Raw genomic sequence first — 13,265 nt, 5'->3', positions numbered from 1 at the left:
TTTCTGCCCTGGGAAATAGTCTCTGGCTATCAACTCTATCTATGCCTCTCATTATCTTATATACCTCAATTAGGTCCCCTCTCCTCCTCCTTTTCTCCAATGAAAAGAGACCGAGCTGAGTTAACCTCTCTTCATAAGATAAGCCCTCCAGTCCAGGCAGCATCCTGGTACACCTCCTCTGCACCCTCTCCAAAGCATCCACATCTTTCCTATAATAGGGCGACCAGAACTGGACGCAGTATTCCAAGTGCGGTCTAACCAAAGTTTTATAGAGCTGCAACAAGATCTCACGACTCTTAAACTCAATCCCCCTGTTAATGAAAGCCAAAACACCATATGCTTTCTTAACAACCCTGTCCACTTGGGTGGCCATTTTAAGGGATCTATGTTTCTGCACACCAAGATCCCTCTGTTCCTCCACACTGCCAAGAATCCTATCCTTAATACTGTACTCAGTTTTCAAATTCGACCTTCCAAAATGCATCACCTCACATTTATCCAGGTTGACCTCCATCTGCCACCTCTCAGCCCATCTCTGCATCCTGTCAATATCCCGCTGCAGCCGACAACAGCCCTCTATACTGTCAACGACACCTCCGACCTTTGTGTCGTCTGCAAACTTGCTGACCCAGTTGAATTGTACAGGATTCTTAAGAGGCTTGACAGGGTGAATGTTGAAAGGATATTCCCTTCATGGGAGACTATATGACCAGAGGGCGTAGTCCCCAAATATAAGGTGCCATGTTAGAACTGAATCTGAGAAGTAGCTTTATTGTCACATATACTCAAATGCCAAGTACTGGGCCATTTTAGGTCCAGAAGTAGCCAGGTTAAGATTCTTAAGTACAAAGTCTTGGTCAGGAAGACAATTAGAAAAATAAAGAAAGAAAAGTTCCAGGATTATAGATCAGAGGAATAAGTGAGAACAGTAAATTTTTAAAAATCACCATGATAGATCATAGGAATAAATTTTAAAATATAAATGTAAAGTTCAGAATGTCAGTCGTTTTAACCCAGTTCGCGCTGGCACCGAGCCTCCAGTTTGAGTTTTGACACCTGACCATGCCAGGCTTCACTTTGAGCCTCTCGAGGCCGGGAGACTGCTCTGGAATCACATCAAGGCCAGAAGACCACGCTGAGGGCATGTCAGCCGACAGATCAGCTTGCCAGACCCACACTGAGGCCTGACATTCAGGACATTACTGAGAAGAAAGAAGCAAAAAAAGGAGGGAAGAAACAGAAAAGAAATGGACAGAGTGGACAGGTCCTACTCCTCAGCCTAAGACTGAGGTGAGGAGGACTTTGGTCTCTGGTACTCATGGAGTCATTGAGCTGTACAGCACTGAAACCGACCGTTTGGTCCAATTGTCCATGCCAACCAAATATCCTGAACTGATCGAGTCCGATTTGTCAACATTTGGCCCATATCCCTCTAAACCTCCCTATTTATATACCCATCCAGATTCCTTTTAACTGTCATTGTACCCACTTCCACCACTTCCTCTGGCAGCTTGTTCGATATATGCAACACCCTCTGCGTGAAAACATTACCCCTTAGGTCTTTTTCAAATCTTTTTCCTCTAACCCTAAACTTATGTGCTGTAGTTTTCAACTGCCCTCCCCTGGGAAAAAAGACCTTGGCTATTCACCCTCCCCATGTCTATCATGATTTTTAAAAAATCTCTCCCCTCAGTCTTTGACATTCCATGGAAAATAGCCCGAGCCCCTCCTCATAGCTCAAACCCTCCAAACCTGGCAATATCCTTGTAATGAATCCTCGTAATGACAGGAATATGAATTGTGTCAAGTTTCACATCTTTCCTATAGCAGAGAGACCAGAATTGGATGCAGTATTCCAAAAGTAGGCTAACCAATGTTCTGTACAGCTACAACATGACCTTGCAACTCCTCTGCTCAATGCACTGAGCAATAAAGGCAAGCACACCAAAAACCCTCTTCACTATCCTATCTACCTGCAACTGCACTTTCAAAGAACAATGCACCTGCACCCCAATGTCTCTTTGTTCTGCAACACTCCCCAGGATCTTACTGTTAAGTTTATAAGCCCTGCTGTAATTTGACTTTCCAAAATGCAGACCCTCACCTTTCTCTAAATTAAACTCCATTTGCCACTCCTTGGCCCACTGGCCCAGCTGATCAATGTCCTGTTGTACTCTCAGATAACCTTCTTCGCTGTCCACTACACCTCCAATTTCGGTGCCGTCCACATTTCTACTATCCATACTTCCTCTGTTCACATCCAAACCATTTACATAAATGACAGAAAGCAGTGGAGCCAGCATTCATCCTTGTAGCACACCACTGGTCACAGGCCTTCAGTCCGAAAAGGAACCTTCTATCACCCTCTGTCTCCTACTTTTGAGCCAATTTTGTGCCCAACTGGCTAGCTGTCCCCGTTTTCCATGTAATCAAACGTTGCTTCGCAGTCTACCCATGCAGTACCTTGTTGAATGCCTGACAAGTTCATATAAACAACATCCACTGCTCCACCTTCAACAATCTTCTTCATTACTTCTTTAAAAAATACTCAAACAAGTTCGTGAGAGACAATTCTGCATGCACAAAGCCATGTTCACCATCTGTAGTCGGTGGTTGACTTTCCAAATACCTGTAAATCCTGTGCCTCAGGATCCCTTCCAACAACTTATCCACCACTGGAGTCAGGCTCACTAGTCTATAGTTCCCTGGATTTTTCTTACCACCTTTCTGAAATAATGGCACCGCGTTAGACAACCCCCAGTCTGCTGGCACCTTGCACATGGTTTTTAATGATACAAATACCTCAGCAAAGGGCCCAGTAATTTACCCGAGCTTCCCACAAAGCTCTGGGTTACACCTGATCAGGTCCCAGGGACTTATCCACCTTTATGTATTTTAAAACCTCCAGCACCTCCTCTGTAATATGGACTGTTTTCAGGACATCACTATTTATTTCCCCAGGTTCCCAAGCTTCCATGTCTTTCTCCAGGGGAAATACTGATGTGAAATATTCATTTAGTATCTCACCCATCTCCTGCGGTTTCACACACAGACGGCCTTTTTGATCTTTAAAGTGCTCTACTCTCTCCCTCATTACTGTTTTGCCCTTATTATTGTTATAGAATCTCTTTGGATGCTCCTTAACTGTACTTGCCAAAGCTATTTCATGTCCCTTTTATGCACGCTTGATTTCGCTCCTAAATATACACTTATTGTCCTTATGCTCGTCCAAGGATTCACTCAATCCCAGCTGTAACAACACAGCATATGCTTCGTTTTTCTTAACCAGACCCTCACTTTCTCTATTTTCAGCATTCCCGGCACCTACCAGCCCTGCCCTTCACATTACCGTCAACAAACTGTCTCTGGACTCTCCTTATCTCTTTTTGAAAGGAGTCCTGATTCCCAATCTTTACCTGCAAATAATCTCTCCTAGTCAGATTTTGAAAGTAATAATGTGGAAGAAACTGTGGATGCTCTAAATTGGAAACAAAAGCTGAAATTGCTGGAAAAGTCTGGCAGAATCTGTGGAGAGAAATCAGTGTTTGCGTTTCAGGTCGATTGACACTCCCTCAGAGCTAAGGAAGGGTCACTCGACCTGAAACATAGAACATAGAAAAGTACAGCACAGTACAGGCCCTTCGGCCCACAATGTTGTGCCGTGGAGTAATCCTAATCCAAAAACAAAATAACCTAACCTGCCTTCCCCTCAATTCATTGCTGTCCATGTGCATGTCCAGCAGTTGCTTAAATGTCACTAATGAGCGTCTGATTTCTCTCAACAGATGCAGTAACACCCGCTGAGCTTTACCAGCAATTGCTGTTTTCGTAACTTTTGGAAGTTCCTGCCTAATACTATGAAAATTATTTTTTTTTTTCAATTTAACTTTTTGATCAGTCTGTCCTTTTCCATAACTATTTTAAAACTGGTAGAATTACGATCACTTGCCCCAAAGTACTCCCTTCCTGTCACCTCAATCGTTTGCCTGCCTTATTCCTAACAGGTCAAGTTTTGCTCCTTCTCTTGTACGTACATCCACAGACTGAATAAGAAAGTTTTCTTTCACACACTGAAAAAATTCCTTCCCATCCCACCTCTTAACACTATGCCAGGCCCAGTCTATGTTTGGAAAGTTAAAAGCCCCAACCATTACAACCTTGTTATTCTCACAGACATCTGAGATCTCCTTACTTTTTCATCTCAATTTCCCATTGACTACTGGGGGTGCCTTTTGTACAATCCCAACAAGACGGTCATCCCTTTCTTATTTCATAGTTCAACGCAAATAATTTCCTTGGGCAAACTCCCAGGAATCCTCCCTAAGTACTCGCTAAGTACAGCCATAATGTTATCCCAAACAAAAATCACCACTCCCCCTCCTCTCTTTCCTCCCCTTAAGTCCCTCATATCATCCACAAACAAAGCTGTTTAATCCTGGTGTCAAATTTAAGTCCTTTAAGAAATTTCCAATAAGTGTTGATATTTAACCCCAATCCCGAGCTCTAATTTTGAGTAATAACCTATTTAATTATATTTTTCAAAATCTTACTGATGTTTTCTGAAGGCCCAAACACATTATTTGCATGAGGGAAGCAGCAGGGACCTGTGGGGCAATATTTTCACACAGAGGGTGGATCGCATGTGGAATGAACTGCCAGAGGAAGCGGCACATACATGTACAGTTGAATTCTGCTTATTACAAAGTTCAAAAGACATTTGGACAATTACCTAAAAGAGGAAAACTTTACAGGGATATAAAAGCAACTGGGATTAGTACAGGATAATAAAATGTGAGGCTGGATGAACACAGCAGGCCAAGCAGCATCTCAGGAGCACAAAAGCTGACGTTTCGGGCCTAGACCCTTCATCAGAGAGGGGGATGGGGGGAGGGAACTGGAATAAATAGGGAGAGAGGGGGAGGCGGACCGAAGATGGAGAGTAAAGAAGATAGGTGGAGAGGGTGTAGGTGGGGAGGTAGGGAGGGGATAGGTCAGTCCAGGGAAGACGGACAGGTCAAGGAGGTGGGATGAGGTTAGTAGGTAGCTGGGGGTGCGGCTTGGGGTGGGAGGAAGGGATGGGTGAGAGGAAGAACCGGTTAGGGAGGCAGAGACAGGTTGGACTGGTTTTGGGATGCAGTGGGTGGGGGGGAAGAGCTGGGCTGGTTGTGTGGTGCAGTGGGGGGAGGGGATGAACTGGGCTGGTTTAGGGATGCAGTGGGGGAAGGGGAGATTTTGAAACTGGTGAAGTCCACATTGATACCATTGGGCTGCAGGGTTCCCAGGCGGAATATGAGTTGCTGTTCCTGCAACCTTCGGGTGGCATCATTGTGGCAGTGCAGGAGGCCCATGATGGACATGTCATCAAGAGAATGGGAGGGGGAGTGGAAATGGTTTGCGACTGGGAGCGTCCAGTCCCTGTACACCTGCATTCCGCATGGAGATGGCCTCAAGGCCCTCCGCTTCTTCCTGTCCCGCAGGCCCGACCAGGCCCCCTCCACCGACACTCTCATCCGCCTAGCGGAACTCGTCCTCACACTCAACAACTTCTCTTTTGACTCCTCCCACTTCCTACAGACCTAGGGGGTGGCCATGGGCACCCGCATGGGCCCCAGCTATGCCTGCCTCTTTGTAGGTTACGTGGAACAGTCCATCTTCCGCACCTACACAGGCCCCAAACCCCACCTCTTCCTCCGGTACATTGATGACTGTATCGGCGCCGCCTCATGCTCCCCAGAGGAGCTCGAACAGTTCATCCACTTCACCAACACCTTCCACCCCAACCTTCAGTTCACCTGGGCCATCTCCAGCACATCCCTCACCTTCCTGGACCTCTCAGTCTCCATCTCAGGCAACCAGCTTGTAACTGATGTCCATTTCAAGCCCACCGACTCCCACAGCTACCTAGAATACACCTCCTCCCACCCACCCTCCTGCAAAAATTCCATCCCCTATTCCCAATTCCTCCGCCTCCGCCGCATCTGCTCCCACGATAAGACATTCCACTCCCGCACATCCCAGATGTCCAAGTTCTTTCAGGACCGCAACTTCCCCCCCACGGTGATTGAGAATGCCCTTGACCGCGTCTCCCGCATTTCCCGCGACACATCCCTCACACCCCGCCCCCACCACAACCGCCCCAAGAGGATCCCCCTCGTTCTCACACACCACCCTACCAACCTCCGGATACAACGCATTATCCTCCGACACTTCCGCCATTTACAATCCGACCCCACCACCCAAGACATTTTTCCATCCCCACCCCCGTCTGCTTTCCGGAGAGACCACTCTCTCCGTGACTCCCTTGTTCGCTCCACACTGCCCTCCAACCCCACCACACCCGGCACCTTCCCCTGCAACCGCAGGAAATGCTACACTTGTCCCCACACCTCCTCCCTCACCCCCATCCCAGGCCCCAAGATGACATTCCACATTAAGCAGAGGTTCACCTGCACATCTGCCAATGTGGTATACTGCATCCACTGTACCCGGTGCGGCTTTCTCTACATTGGGGAAACCAAGCGGAGGCTTGGGGACCGCTTTGCAGAACACCTCCGCTCAGTTCGCAACAAACAACTGCACCTCCCAGTCGCAAACCATTTCCACTCCCCCTCCCATTCTCTTGATGACATGTCCATCATGGGCCTCCTGCACTGCCACAATGATGCCACCCGAAGGTTGCAGGAACAGCAACTCATATTCCGCCTGGGAACCCTGCAGCCATATGGTATCAATGTGGACTTCACCAGTTTCAAAATCTCCCCTTCCCCCACTGCATCCCTAAACCAGCCCAGTTCATCCCCTCCCCCCACTGCACCACACAACCAGCCCAGCTCTTCCCCCCCACCCACTGCATCCCAAAACCAGTCCAACCTGTCTCTGCCTCCCTAACCGGTTCTTCCTCTCACCCATCCCTTCCTCCCACCCCAAGCCGCACCCCCAGCTACCTACTAACCTCATCCCACCTCCTTGACCTGTCCGTCTTCCCTGGACTGACCTATCCCCTCCCTACCTCCCCACCTACACCCTCTCCACCTGTCTTCTTTACTCTCCATCTTCGGTCCGCCTCCCCCTCTCTCCCTATTTATTCCAGTTCCCTCCCCCCATCCCCCTCCCTGATGAAGGGTCTAGGCCCGAAACGTCAGCTTTTGTGCTCCTGAGATGCTGCTTGGCCTGCTGTGTTCATCCAGCCTCACATTTTATTATCTTGGAATCTCCAGCATCTGCAGTTCCCATTATATCTGGGATTAGTACAGTTTGGGAAACTTGGTCGGCACAGACAAGTTGGACAGAAGGGTCTATTTCTGTGCTGTATGACTCTGAGACTCTAATAAATGCTCATGTTTATATTACTACCCTTCATTATTGGAACTAGTGGATATTCCTGCAATCCTTAAGTGGAAATATGAAATGCAAACTTGCTTTCAGTAATGTCTGTTTCCCATGGCCTGATACAGATGTTTGCAAAAATCTGAGCTCAGACATCCCCACTGAAAGATTTAACTTGGCTGCAGTGACAAATCTGATGTGTCCTGTTCTGCAGGGAAACCAGCTAATTGCTTAAGTTGTGAAGGTGACCCATGGCAGCTGATATGGGGGATTTTCTCAATAATTCCAACATGGGTGTATTTGTATAATCTCCGCTGCATCACGTTTGGCAGTCATCAGCACAGTTTCAGAACACAAATGGCAGGTACATGAAGGCAAATTATGGTATTTATCAAATCAGATGATCGCAATATGTTTGATAAAGCTACCCACCCAGTTCCTGTTCATTACTGAATTCCCCAGCAAGGCTCCCTGTCCATACAACCTTAATATTTTCTGCAAAGTAGAAATTATTCTTCAAGGTTAGCAGTTGAATTCTGCTCTTTATAACTTCTGCACACTGAGCTCTGTTTAGAGCATTAGCTACCCCGTGGTGATGAAGCTTTGGTCACAAGGTCTTTATCAAAATGATGTTTGATGCTCATTGCTTACATCTTGTTCCCTTTTCTTAAAACAAAAGCTGCATGTTCATTTTTGCAGTGACTGAGCTCTGAGGTGGGTCAGCTGTTTTATTGGAAAATGCATCTGGGACCAAAGCAGGGTGAAGGATTGCATCCTGAAATGTTAGCTTTGTCTCTTCACAGATGTTGCTTGAATATTTCCAGCACTTTCTGTTTTCCCAACTTCCCCACATTCTGATGTCCTGCATCTGTAGTATTTCGGTAAATTACATTTAGGTTGAGTTGGCCTGTGAAAGGCCTGAGTAATTTTTTTTTGCATATTACAAAAAAAAACTGTCCCAGCAATATCAAACGGCTTGGAAAACATCAGCCTTTCAACCGCCGACCCTTAACTATTGAAACAGTCATTCCTCATCCCTGTTAAATTTCTGTTGGAATATGCGATTTGCAGCAAGCAGAATATTCAGTTCTTCATACAGGGTTGGTTTGGCCTCTATAGTGATTAGGTGTAGTGAATGAATGGAGAACTGAAAACCAAAAAATAATTTGGAAGAGGATCGCATTGTAGCAGCACATATTGTCCATTTCTGCAGAGGCAGCTGAAACAGTTGGAGCAGCAAACAACATATTTTCTGAGAAAAGCTTGAAACATAACTAAGATTCAATGCAGCTAAGGCAGGTTGCACATGGTTTGTATCTGTCCTGTCCACAGTTCGTTGCCATTGAAATACACTGCATGGAAAAAAAAACTAATAGTCCAGTATAATAAAGTGTGAAACTGGATGAACACAGAAGGCCAAGCAGTATCTCAGGAGCACAAAAGCTGATGTTTCGAGCCTTGACCCTTCATCAGAGAGCATCTTCATCTCTGATGAAGGGTCTAGGCCCGAAACGTCAGCTTTTGTGCTCCTGAGATGCTGCTTGGCCTGCTGTGTTCATCCAGCTCCACACTTTGTTATCTTGGATTCTCCAGCACCTGCAGTTCCCATTATCTCTGCAACATGTTCTAAACAGTTTAGTTTCCTGGATGACCTCCTGACATTTACACCTCCTTGAGATTTCCCAAATTGATCATGTGGGAATTGTGGTAATGTCGGCTAGACTGAGAACTGGAAATTCATCTTTTCAGATGCTACCTAGAAATGGTGACGAAACGTCTGAAAACTAACCTTCCAGCTCAGCGAGCAAACTCACATCCAGAACCTCAACCTGAGCTACAAATCTTCTCAAAACTCACTGGCACCTATGGGCGCAATACGCTAAAACTGGCCCGAAGATGGGAAACCAATGCCATCCGACAGAGTGCCACCCGCGAACAGCTGTACTTCCTGCATGAATGCCTAAGGAAACAGGTACTACCTAAATGTCTCAAATACAAACCTCCCCTTAACACCACACGAGACAGAAGAATAGCAGAGCAAAACGGCCGCAGAATGCTTAGAGAAATGATCAATGATGCCCACAACAGACTCCGTAAATACAACCTGGAAATTTCGCGCCAAAAAACTTTACTCACTAACACGACAGACCATGAATGGACAGGCACAGTACCACAACCCAGGGGAGTGGACGACGGTCTGGAAAGCGAGGAGGAAGATGCGTCGGCGGGCCCAGGAACCGCAACCATCAGGCGGGAAGAGGCAGCTACAGGGGGGCTATAAGAGCTCCTCTGACAAGGGGGATTCGGAGAGGGCCCGCCCGAAGCAGAAGTTAAAGATCTCAAGGGAGAAGGAAAGCAGCACCACACTTCCAGGTGACGGGAGGCGTCCTGAGGCTCCCTCCGGCACCCAGCCACGCGCCGTTGGGGCGCTGGAGGGCCCCCCGGAACTTCCAGGCGGGAAGGAGGAAACAGCACGTCCCCAGCCTGACCCAGAGCTGGACTCTCCTGCCTCCGTACCCCCGACGGGGGGATGCCACCCGGAAGGCAGCACGGACGGTTTCCTCAGCCTGGAGAGTGTCCAGCAGTTAGCCCGGGCAATGGGCATGAAGGGACAGATGGAGGGGCTGGACCTTGGACTTGGGGAGGGTATTGCTGTCACTGCCCACAATGGGGGTACGAGTTGCGAGCATTAATGTGCGCAGTGTCAAGACCAGCGCAGGATGTGTATCCACGTTGGCCTACCTGACCACCATCAAGGCGGACCTCCTGTTTCAGCAGGAGTGCGGGATACCGCACCTCGGCAGGTACGGGAAATGGTCCGGCGCGTGGAACTGTGGGCCTTCGATCTGGTTGGGGGGTAACGAATGTTGGTCCTCGGGCCTGGCTATTCTGCTGCAGGGGCGCGACTTCACCATCTCTCAAGTTCAGGAGGTGGTGGGGTGGCGCCTCCTAGTGGCTGACATCACCTACAGGAATGCTCCCCTGAGGCTGATCAACGTGTACGCCCCAGTGGTACAGAGTGAGCGGTTGGCCGTCCTGCAGTGGCTTCCACCCCTGCTGGCTACGTCCAGGCCGGTCATCCTAGGCGGAGACTTCAACTGCATCATCGATGCAGATGGAAGATCCAGCGCGGGGACAGCGGGTGGGGGGAGTCAACTGGATGTCACGTCCAGATTCCTGATGGGCACGGTGAAGGACGCCAAGCTGCTCGACATTTTCAGCACCACTGCAGAAGCAGCGCAGCGGAGGTACACCTGGTCGCGGCCAGACGGGTCTATTCGCTCAAGAATAGACTTCCTGTTTGTGTCACAGGCGTTCTCAGTCAGGTCCACCAGTCAGGTCGAGCCGGTGTTCTTCTCTGACCACTGCCTCCTGCTGGTGGACTGTCACTTACAGGATGACCAGCCGGCCGGCAAGGGGACGTGGAAGCTCAACACGACTCTGTTGACCCCAGAGAACGTCGAGGACCTTAAAAGGGAGTACGCCGGTTGGAGAACCGTGAAACCCCTCTTTGAGTCTCCGGGCGACTGGTGGGAGATGGTAAAGGAGAACATCAAGAGGTTCTTTGTCTTCAAGGGTGTTCGGAAGGCGAGTGAGAGGTGGGGAAAGCTGTCGCGACTCCAGAAAAGGGTGAAGAACCTGCTCCTTCTGCAGTTGATGGGGGCGATGTCACTGAGGAACTCCGCAAGGTGAGGGGCCAGCAAGCCTCGCTCTTTGCCGCGGAGGCCTCCAGGATAATCTTCCGGTCCAGGGTCCGCTCCATGGAGCAGGACGAGACATGCTCGCGTTTCTTCTTTCAGAAGGTGCACAAAGAGAGCTCTGTGCTTAGCCAGCTGAAGGAGGACGACGGCTCGGTGACGTCGTCTCGGCCCGACATTTTGAGGATCAGCAGATCCTTCTATGCCAGACTGTACAACACGAAGCCCACGGACAGCATGGCCTCCGTCATCTATCACGGAGGTCTTAGACGACGGCACGAGGGAGTGGCTGGACCGGCCGATATCCCTGGACGAGCTGACCAGAGCCTTCAAGTCCTTGGAGAGGAATAGGACTCCCGGGAGTGACGGCTTACCGGTCGAGCTGTATTCCGCTCTGTGGGACCTGGTCGGCCAGGACCTGCTAGTGGTGTACGATAGTGCGCTTCGGGCAGGGGAAATGTGCAAGTCCATGAGGAAGGGCATTATCACCCTCATTTACAAGAGGAAGGGGGAGAGGGAAGAAATTAAGAATTGGCGTCCCATTTCACTATTGAACATGGACTACAAAATCCTGGCCAAGGTCATAGCCAACCGGGTCAGGTCTGTCCTGGAGTCGGTGATTCACCCTGACCAAACCTGTGCTGTGCCGGGCAGGAAGGTAGCTAAGAGCCTCGCGCTCATCAGGGATACGATCACCTATGTACAGGACAGGCGGGTGGAGACCTGCCTTGTCAGCCTGGACCAGGAGAAAGCCTTTGACAGGGTCTCTCATGCTGACATGAGGGACGTCCTCTCCAAATTGGGGTTTGGGGAGGGCATCTGCTATTGGATCTGGCTGCTCGACACCAACATCGTTAGTGCAGTCTCGATCAACGGGTGGGAATCGGACAGTTTTCCCGTCAGATCTGGAGTCAGGCAGGGCTGCCCGCTCTCTCCTGCCTTGTTCGTGTGCTGTGTGGAGCCCTTCGCCACATCCATCAGGAAGGACGTGAGCCTGAAGGGCGTGACTATCCCAGGCAGGGGAGGCCTTCAGGTCAAGACCTCCCTGTACATGGACGATGTCGCCGTCTTCTGCACTGATCGTCGGTCAGTGAGTAGACTATTGGACATCTGCGGCCAGTTTGAACTGGCCTCGGGTGCCAAAGTCAATAGGGGTAAGAGCAAGGCCATGTTCTTCGGTATCTGGGACGACCGCTCCTTCATCCCCTTCACTGTCAGGACGGACTACCTGAAGGTGCTGGGTGTTTGGTTTGGTGGAGCTGGGGCGTGCACTAAGACTTGGGAGGAGCGTATCACCAAATTGAAGCAGAAGCTGGGCAGGTGGACGCTCCGGTCCCTCTCCATCGCGGGTAAGAACCTGGTTGTCAGGTGCGAGGGGCTTTCGGTACTGTTGTATGTGGCGCAGGCCTTGCCTATTCCCTGGACCTGCGCCGCTGCGGTCACCCGGGCCATCTTCTACTTCATTTGGGGGTCGAGGATGGACCGGGTCCGCAGGGACACCATGTACAAAGACCTGGAAAATGGGGGAAAGGGCGTACCGAACGCCACCCTTGCCCTGACGGCTACCTTTGTGTGCGGCTGCATCAAGCTGTGCATAGATCCTCAGTACGCAAACACCAAGTGTCACTACTTACTGAGGTTCTACCTGTCCCCGGTGTTGCGAAGGATGGGCTAAGCCTCGTTGCCGCGGAATGCTCCGAGTAGTTGGACTGTCCCGTACCACCTGTCCTTCATGGAGAAATTTTTGAAAAGAAACACTTTTGGCCACAAGGCCGTCAGGCAGTGGTCAGCACGTAGTATCCTCGAGACCCTTCGGGAAAAGGAGAGGGTGGATCCCGTCGTGTGGTTCCCCACGCAGACTGCCAAAGTCGTTTGGCAGAATGCCTCATCGCCAGAACTTTCAAACAAGCACAAGGACATTGCTTGGCTGGCAGTGAGAGGGGCTCTGCCAGTGAGATCCTTTATGCATGCCCGGAATCTCTGCGCCACCACACGCAGCCCTCGAGGCGGCTGCGGGCGGGACAAGACTGTCGATCACCTCCTTCTGGAGTGTGCCTATGCGCATGAGGTCTGGAGGGCGATGCAGTGGTATTTGTCGAGGTTCGTCCTGAGCAGCTCCGTGATGCAGGACTCCGTGCTCTCCAGGCTGTTTCCTGAGACGCACACTGAGACCAACATCAGCTGCGCCTGGAGGACCATCAATGCGGTGAAAGATGCTCTTTGGTCTGCCCGCAACTTGCT

The sequence above is a fragment of the Stegostoma tigrinum genome, unplaced genomic scaffold, assembly GCF_030684315.1.
Source record: "Stegostoma tigrinum isolate sSteTig4 unplaced genomic scaffold, sSteTig4.hap1 scaffold_57, whole genome shotgun sequence".
Taxonomy (NCBI): domain Eukaryota; kingdom Metazoa; phylum Chordata; class Chondrichthyes; order Orectolobiformes; family Stegostomatidae; genus Stegostoma; species Stegostoma tigrinum.
The sequence above is the reverse complement of the archived record's forward strand: the minus strand, read 5'-3'. Positions refer to the sequence as shown.